Raw genomic sequence first — 6,963 nt, forward strand, 5'->3', positions numbered from 1 at the left:
TGACTCTGCGCTGCCTGCAAACAGGGTCAGCTGCCAGCCAGGGCTGTCCCAGCCTGAAAGGGTACTCACCACCTTCTCAGATCTAGGGAGTGAGAGATACAGAAACCTGCTAATATGGGGAAGCTGCAGCAAAGATATGAAATTGCTAGGGAAAGCTGCCACTGGTGGCTCCCAGTGGCTTGGACCCTGGATAAGAGAGAGCTCCAGAGGCTTGGGATTTTCAAGCTGCAAACTTCGAGATGCTGTGAGTCCCTTGGGTATTGGACAATACTGGAAAGGTGAGAAAACCTATTGGCATGGTTAGGAGAAGGAGGATCATTGGGACAGCTGTACTTCATCATGCCTCTGTGAAATCCATCTGTGACTGAATGCAGCTGAGAGATCCAGATTATTCCTTACCTCCTCCTTGCCTGTTGTGGCCCCTGCCTCGTCATGCCTATCTTAATGATAATTTATATGCCACAATCACCTCTCTGTGGAGACTGAAGGAAAGATACTGTTGAACTCTCTTGTGCCTTATGTATGTTGTTACCTTATCTCCCACATGATGTAAAGGACAAATTTTGCCATTTATTTATTTATAGAACCTGTAGTCATTGCCTTGTTTGCCTTGGTCATCACAATTCATTTTACAGTTTCCTCTGATCTCTCAGGTCTCTGCAGAGCCATGGCTGCACCAGGTTGGTCTCCCTCTGTACCTTTCCCCTGTGTGGGTGAAGGCCACAGGTTTAAGACCACTTCCATGGTGGGTAATGACCAGCTCTCTGGAGTTCCTGAAATGCTGAAATCTACTTCTTTTTTGTTTGTTTGTTTGTGTTTGTTTTGGGTTTTTTGTTTGTTTGGTTGGTTGGTTTTTTTAAGATTTCTCTTCCTTTTTGTAAATTAGCAAACTTTGCAGATTTTTTCCCCATCACTTTCACCAAAACATACTCTGCTTTTCCATGTGAATATCACAGAGAAGCATCTCAGAATAAGCACCCATTTTACACCTGTCTCCTCAAACCCTGTCCACGCCACCCCTTTGCTGGATGGTTTAAACCCTGCAGCTCCATTTTGCCTCCAGCCATTTCAGTAGGTAGCTAAAGCCTCCCCAGCTCCCAGGCCTTGACTGACTTTATTTTTTGCTCAAGAAATTCCCTTGGGAACTGTCTTTCTGATGACATGACCTGATATGGCCTTGCAAGTTGTCTTAATTTCTCTTCTACCCAGAGACACTCAATGTGCTGGGAACGTGCTGGACTTGGCCAGTGTTTCTGTATCTTTATCTGGTTTTTTTTCCCCCCTTCCGCCTTGCTGGTCCTGAGCAAGGGCTTTTCCCTGTGTCATCTGGACCCTTCTCACATCATTCATCTATCCTGGCCCATCACTCACTGGTCAGAACTGCAACTCTCTGTCAGCACCATCTGTGTCCCTGTGCCCATCTGGCTGTGCCCTGTCGTCCCCTCAGCCGCAGTGCCAGCTGCACCCCCTCCTCCCTGTTCTTCCCCCCCAGAAGGCTGGGCAGTTGCTTTGGATCTGCTCAGGGCTGGGGCTGGCAGGTTCTGCCAGTGCCTGTATGCCAGCACAGTCTGGCTCTGGTGAGCAGATGAACCTTGACAGCTCCTGGCTGCCAGGCCAGGGAGCCATGGGGAGTCCCCACCTCCCACAGTGTCTTGGGGCTCCTGCTGGGATACTCAAGCCATCTGAGGTGACAGTGTGAAGGGGTGCACCAGGACAGCTCCTGTCCCACACCTAATCAATAGGGATGGTGGCCCAGGGCATTCCCTGGCTTTGTTGCACCCAGACACAAAGTGAGTGGTCCCCAAACCTCCCTGTGCCCCTCTGCACTTGTTGACTCCCTTGGGTGCATCATGTGGCACCTCAAGGTCTGGTGTGCCCCCGGAGGACAATAGGGATGCAGAAGCGCTGGGCAGCGGTGGCTGCACCTGAGCAGACCCTGTGACAAAAGCAGAGCTTGGGGACATCACCTCACCCTGCCACTTGCAATGTCATGGCAAGGGAATGACTCCACTTTCCTCTGAAATCCAGACATAGTAAGTGGCAAACTTAGCATTGGCAAACCAACCTATTTGATAGGGTGGTCAGCAAATATAGCTCCTCCTCTGGCCTTCTGAGAGCTGCATTTTGGGCTGGAATCTGCTTTCTTGGGGTCCAGGATACTGTCTGGGTTGGGAAATTGGGTTATAAGGACAGCAGGGTTTGCAGGTACGGTACTCTGGGCTGGCATGTGGCCCATCAGTGCCGAAACTGCCGAGCCCGGAAAGGAGCCGAGGGGCTGGAAAGGTGTGTGTACAATACTGGAAGGGTAGAATCAATAATGTATGGTTAATTATTGCCAGTGAGCAGAGGCCAGATATTGGTTTGGTGCGGTTGTGAAACAGAGGGCACGTGTAGGGGAATGAGCTGGGGACTGCAAAAATGGGCACGGAGGGAGCTGTAATGGCTCTGTGAAGTTGAAGGTGAGCAAACAGCATCTTTATTGGGTGAAAAAGTAGTAGCTTATGCTGTTCCTCAACTCTGCTGGGGTCATCTGGAAGGACTGGGAGTGATGCTGGCACCTGACAGCTCTGGGGACAGACCTGGTTGAATCTTCATGGAGCTGCAAGGAGGGAGCAGGCAGAGGGAAGCTGCTTGTGGGCAGGTTTCAGGCATGACAAAGCACTGCTGTGTCCCTCCTAAAGTATCCCAGGTGGGGAGGGATGGACTGTACCCCTACAGCCCTCCTCCCACCCGAGGGCTCTGCACTGGCGATGGTGGCTGTATGGTGCTAAAAGTCAGTGGAGGTCTGCAGCCATGCCAACTATCTGTCACTTATCACACTGATCACACCATCAGCCATGTGTCTCTCACTGATGATCCAGAAGTACTAATGAAATGCCTGATTTTTGGACCAGGCTGCTGAGGTGAGATGTGGCTGACTGTGGGTGATTGCACAGCCATGCTGGACACTTCCAGCCCGAGCATCAGCCGTGTTGCCAGGGTGCTCAGGAGGATGCTCGGGCTGGAAGTGTCCGTACAGGGCTTATGCACACCTGGAGTACCGCGAATTCAACTTCTGGGCAGGGCCACATGCCCCTCCCCGGAGTCTGGCGGCACCCCTGGGGAAGTCGGTCGGAAAGAACAGTTAACGTGGTGCTGCCAGAAAACGGCTTCCCGCTGCTAATCGGCTCCCGGCAGGTTATCGCTTTCGCAACTGCCCGGCTTTTCAGAGAAAAGTGTCATTTATCGGCCCTTCACGGAGGAGATACGGTAGAGATGCTCTGTGCCGGGGCTCGTCTCCGCCTGTCATGCAGGCGCCATCTAGTAGGAAAAGGAGAAAAAGACCAAAAACCAAGGAAGGTGAATGTAGAAATGCAGTTTCTTTCTGGGAAAACTGTTTAATCCAGCACAAAGCTGCTCTGGGGCATGGTTCTGGTGCTGAGCCTGTGGTTTGGGTACCCACAGCAGAATTCACTGCATGGGAAATGGTGAGGTACGGAGATGCCACAAACTGGAGCACAGCTTGTCCAGGATGGATCTGGATTTATTTGATCTAAAAATAGACTTTGACATAAAGAATAATTTCCAGGGAGCTCCTTGATAACATTGTCAGGGCTGAATTTGGTTTATTAGCTGCAGAGTTTAATTGCAAAACACTGGGTTTAGCTTTGGCGGGTGGTAGATCCTCCTGTTTCCAGCACTAATGTCATCCCATCAGCTGGAGCTTTACTCACAGTTGAAAACCTCTCTCTTGCACCCCTGCATGTATGATTTCACATCATGGAGGTATCTGCTTTGGTCATATCACATAATTTAACCACAAATCCCATACTACTGTTGTCATCTTTTAACAGTCACATAGATTTTCACTGTGATTTCCCAGCCCTAGGGTTTTGCCAGGGAAAATCTCCCAAAATCAACTCCTCCCAGGGTGAAACGAAAAGGGCCTATAACACTAATTTTCTTTAAACAGGGGAAACAAAAAATCATGATTTTATACCAATCTTGCGATTTTTACGCAGCTCGGCTCTCCCTGTTCCGTGTGGGGAGCTGATAATGCTGGATGTCTGTTATCTGCTGCACATGAATTCCTGCTGGCAGGCAGCCTGTCCTCTGCCACAGATACACGGATGCACACCCCCATGCAGCAGGTCCCTGTGATACGTGTGTGCTGTGGCAAGTCCTGCTTGAGGGATGTCACCCTCTGGCCTTTCCCCTTCATTCCCCAGAATACCAAGAAGCGAATGCCAGGGATTCTGCAGTGGGAGTGACATCACCATCACGGGGGTCCAGTGGCTTCACCCTGCCAGGGACTGCACAAGCATCATTGCCCTTTGCCTAGAGCAGAACCTTAATTCATCTCCAATTTCGCAGATAAAAGCCTGAATTAATTAAAGAAGAGAATAGAAACTACTTTGATTTCCAGAACACCGGAAACTCCTAATTATCACAGCTCCCAAAAGCACTTCTATAATTAAGGGGCTATTGCTGTTCCCACTGCAGACCCAGTTTTTGCAGGGATTTACAAATGGCACCTAAATTTTTTGCTTTTGGTGAAGTACAGCAAGTCGGGGCATGGATTCTGGCTCCAGGTGCATCCCTGTAAATCAGCCAGAACACCACTGGAACAACATTTAATTCCCCCATGGGTTTCTTATTAGAAATCCAGAGTCCCCAATGGCAGTGTGCTATAGACAGCGTCTGCTCTCCAATTATACTCTGATTATACAAAATAATAAAACTGGAGGACTTTTTTTTCTTGCCTTCTGGTCTTTCCGTCTTTGAAATACACTTGGGGGCTGTTTCTAGCTTTTTTATTATAACCAGCATTTATTAGTATTTAAAAAAGGTGGTGGAAACTGAATTTCTCACCTGATCTCTGGTCCTCTGGTTCCTGTAACCTTTCCAGAAGCGCCGAAAGCATCGTGACAACACTGATGGTGCAACAGCCAGACTTTGCTACAGCGTGAAAGTGGCAAAGCACGCCTAAATGCAATAACTGAGCAAATCCCACAGGAGAACTTCCCCTGCAAATGCCAGGTCTGGTGGTTACTGGGCAGGGCAGAGTGGTCCCAGTTGCCTTTTGCCTTTTGTGTCAGATAAGCGGCGAGGTAAAGGTGTAGCTGACAATATACATTGCCTCTGTGTGCTGAGGTTTATCCTTGGGCTGCTGCAGCTTTCCTATCTTTATCCTGAAACAGGTTTAGATTAGGAAGAAATTCTTTATTGTGAGAGTGGTGAGGCACTGGCACAGGTTGCTCAGAGAAGCTGTGGATGCACCATCCCTAGAAGTGTTCAAGATAAGGTTGGATGGGGCACTGAGCAGCCTGCTCTTGTGGAAGGTTGTCCCTGCCCATGGCAGGAGGGTTGGAACGAGACGATCTTTAAAGTGCCTTCCAACACAAACCATTCTGTGATTCTCTATTCCATGACCCCTTTACTAAGTGTTTTCTGAAGTCTGCCCACTGCCAACAGTTTTCTTGATGGGTGGCAGCTTCAGCACCAAGGTGATTCTTCTGCTCTCTGGGTCCTTCACAGCTGTACAAAAAACTGTCCCAAAAATTCTCATTTCTTTTGTCAGCTCCTTTCCCTCTCTGTTGAATAGCCCTGGTTTTCCCCAGCTCCCTCCATCCTGACCAGGATTAATGTCTGGCTCCAACATCAAGCAGAGGCAGATAACCGGTGAAAAACACATTCCTCTCCCAGCAGTGCCCTTTTAGTAGCCATCACTTGTGTATGGGCAACACAGACATGCTTCAAGATCAGACCAAGCCATGGCTCTGCTCTTCCCCCATTGCTGGAAATTGGTTTTGTTTGGCAAAATGTCACCAGCTTGGGGAAAAAAAAAAAAAAGGAATGTGAAAGGAACAAGTGCAAAATTTGCCTGTATTAGACATGCAGGGAAGCATTGGAAGTTAAGAAGATCACAGACAACTGAATTTAATTGAAAAATAAGATTAAACAGAATGAGACTTGAATATGAAGAGCTAATTTGAATTAAAGAAACAAGCTGATTGCCTGAAGAATGAAGAAGGAGGATTAAAATTATTTTATTTTGTATCTGGGTTCCAGCTCTGTTTATATAGGATAACTCATAAAAAAGTCCCCAACCACCACCCTCAAAGTGGTTTTACACTTGATGAAATTATAACTTTTTTTGAGATGGTCACAGTGCATAGGGAAATGGTTGATCTACTCAGTTGATCTCATGGGCTTAGGGGAGATTTGAAGTATGTATGGTAAAATGGGACAGTTTGATCCAAGACTTATGGCTTCCCAGCATCATCTCAGGTACGAGGTAGGTCTCAGGTAGCAAAGTCTGCATTTCCCGCCTTATGGAGGAGGAGCAAAACCCAAATGCCAGGGGAAACCTGGGGGGTCAGTGACAGGTGTACATTTTCCTCAGGAAAGGCAGTGGAAGGAACCTTTCCAGGACTGTCAAAACGCGGTGCAAGTGGCTCCAAGTAGAAGCCACAGGGGCAGGCAGCTCGTGTATGGTGGTTGTGGTTGGGCTTAGCTCCTGAAAGCAAAATGAGTAAGAAAATAGTTTTAAGGAAAATAAATAGTTCGTATTCACAGCACAAACAGGAAAATTATACACAGGCAAGTAGCACAAATGGGAAAAATAAGAACTTAATTTACAGTGTTTTTTGGATTTAGAGGCATCTTTATTCCACGGGAGTTCTCCTGAAAGTGGCAAAATGGTTTAGTGCATCCCTCCACAGCTTTCTTAATTTCCACTTGGCTGCTGCTCCCTCTGCTACAGCACATCCAGCCATCAGCACCCTCCTCCCCACTCAACAGTCCCATCAGCAACGGTGAGGCTGCTACGGCCACATCCCCCTGCTTCCCACAGCCAGGCAGGATCCGTCCTCAGTGGGATGGGCCCGTCTGGGAGCCCATGCGGTGCCACTGGCTGACTGTTGTGCCGGGAACAGCCGAGCCCGCCGTGGACGAGCCAGCCAAGGTCACTTCCAAGTCACC

The sequence above is a fragment of the Chiroxiphia lanceolata genome, chromosome 7 (assembly GCF_009829145.1).
Source record: "Chiroxiphia lanceolata isolate bChiLan1 chromosome 7, bChiLan1.pri, whole genome shotgun sequence".
Taxonomy (NCBI): Eukaryota; Metazoa; Chordata; class Aves; order Passeriformes; family Pipridae; genus Chiroxiphia; species Chiroxiphia lanceolata.